The sequence below is a fragment of the Chrysochloris asiatica genome, unplaced genomic scaffold, assembly GCF_000296735.1.
Source record: "Chrysochloris asiatica unplaced genomic scaffold, ChrAsi1.0 scaffold00050, whole genome shotgun sequence".
In the NCBI taxonomy this organism is placed as follows: domain Eukaryota; kingdom Metazoa; phylum Chordata; class Mammalia; order Afrosoricida; family Chrysochloridae; genus Chrysochloris; species Chrysochloris asiatica.
Genome location: NW_006408568.1, coordinates 17,263,603 through 17,266,007, shown reverse-complemented (window position 1 = coordinate 17,266,007; position 2,405 = coordinate 17,263,603). Strand labels below are relative to the sequence as shown.

General features: G+C 38.0%; 1 pseudogene; it reads left to right on the top strand.

The window, feature by feature from the left end:
- Window positions 1-1,375: 1,375 nt before the first annotated feature.
- On the top strand, window positions 1,376-1,814 carry LOC102837201 (annotated as a pseudogene).
- The last annotated feature ends 591 nt before the right edge of the window (window positions 1,815-2,405 follow it).

Sequence of the window (2,405 nt, the reverse complement as noted above, 5' to 3'; positions counted from 1 at the left end):
CTTTTTGATATATATATATATATATGTATGTATGTATGTATGTCAGCATTTTAAAGGTTCTGAATCATTCTGCTATAAAGACACTGTTAGCACAACTCATTTGGCCTTTACATCCCATTCTTGTAATATCTATCAGCTGAAAACACTTTGAGGGTACAAATGAAAACCATACCCTTTGTCATTAAGTTGATTCCAACTTGATAACAACTCCATATGTTATAGAGTAGAAATGGTCCTTAGGGTTTTCTTGGCTGTAATCTGTATGGAAGCATAGGGTCAGATCTTTCTTTCATGGCACCACTGTATGGGTTTGAATAGTCAACTTTAGGTTAGTTGTTGTTGTTGTTAAATGCCGTTGAGTCAGTTCCAGCCCATAGCAATCCTTTTTAGGGTTTCCGAGGAACAGTTGGTAAGCTTGAACTGCTGACCTTGTGGTTCAAACCAACTTTACAGTCCAGCGCATTAACCCACAGCACCACACCAGAACACCAGTAGGGGTTGTTGTTGTTGTTATGTGCTGTGGAGTCGGTTCTGACTCATAGGGACCCGGTACAGGATTTCCGAGGCTCTAAATCTTTACAGGTACAGAAAGCCTCATCTTTCTCCCGCGGAACAGCTGGTGGTTTCGAACTGCTGACCTTGTGGCTTGCAGCCCAATTAATAACCACTACGCTACCAGAGCTATACTACTCTAAACCAGGATTCTCAATGTCAACACCGTTGGCATTTTGAAGAGAAAATTGTGTTGTTGTGGAAGACTGTTTTGTATTCTGTAGGATGTTTAGCAGTATCTCTGGCCTCTACCCACCAAATACCCCTCCTTGAGAATCATGACAACTGAAAATATCCCCTGGAAGGTAAAATCAACCCAACTGAAAACTACTGGTCTAAACTAATAAAAAAACAAAAACTATGATTAGCTTTTAAATTGTGTAAAATTCAGTAAATAAGCTAACCTTTTCAAGCTAGTTTAATGTATGGATTGAGAATTCATTGTGTCATTGCCAAAGCCAAGAATATTCAGTGACTACAGATCTCTTCAACCAGGACAAAAGCAAGACCAAAATCAGAGCATTTGCTTCAATAGTTCTTATTTTTAAAAATCTATTGTCAAACCATGCAAATCTAGTGTAATTAATGATTGCTGTCCTTTTTGTACCAGCAAGTTTGTTTGGACTCATAGAGACCCTGCATAGGATTTCTGAGAGCAAATGAAAGGTTTGAATTGACAATCTTGCAGCCATCAGTCCAGAGCTTATCCTATAGAAAGTTTGATTTATAGAATGCTTCAAATAAATGAAGATTTATAACTTTTAAAAAGCATATTAGGCCTGTGCTCTGAGCTTCCGAGGCTTCCGGACACCCGACTGTCACCATGAAATTCAACCCTTTCGTGACCTCGGACTGCAGCAAGAACTGCAAAAGCCACTTCAATGGTCCCTCGCACGTGCGCAGGAAGATCATGTCGTCCCCGCTATCCAAGGAGCTGCCTCAGAAGTATAACGTGCGCTCCATGCCTATCCGCAAGGACGACGAGGTCCAGATGGTTCGAGGACACCACAAAGGTCAGCCGATTGGCAAGGTAGTCCAGGTGTACAGAAAGAAGTATGTCATCTACATCGAGAGGGTGCAGCGTGAGAAGGCTAATGGTACAACTGTCCATGTGGCCATTCACCCGAGCAAGGTGATTATCACCAGGCTCAAACTGGACAAAGATCAGAAAAAAAATTCTTGAACGCAAAGCCAAATCTCGACAAGTTAGAAAAGAGAAAGGCAGATATAAGGAAGCACTTATTGAGAAAATGCAAGAATGAATATAACTTGTTTTGTAACCACAGTTTAACCATAGATTTCTAGCCTAGTGTGTGTTCCTTGGAAACACTTCCAGATAACTTTGCAGTATTTCATTTCCATCTTAGTCTGTTATTGCTATGTGGCTCTGTAAATCTTCCTTTGCAACTTTGATTATTAATATTATGAATAAAAACTGGAAATGTTTCCTAAAAAAAAAAAAGCATATTAGGATTATTGCAAAATGAAGCAGGCCATCTGGCCAACCAGAATTGAACAAACATATTTTTAATAAATGCATATGTGACTAGCAAATATACTATAAATATGTGAATAAAGACTTTTCTTTTCAAATAATTGATCTATCTAATAAAAGATGCAAATGTTAAAACCAATTCAAATTCATATCCAAATTGGTGAAAGCCATGAGTCTATAACTGGAAAATCTTCAGAATTACCTGAATTATTGATGGACTCCTCTGAAATTATGAAAACAAAGATGTTCTTTAAATTCAACAAAAAAGACCAATAGAATATTGAGATCTTACATAGCTAGAAAGAACCTTAACAACAACAAAAAAAGAGCAATATTTTAAGCACTAGAGATCATATAT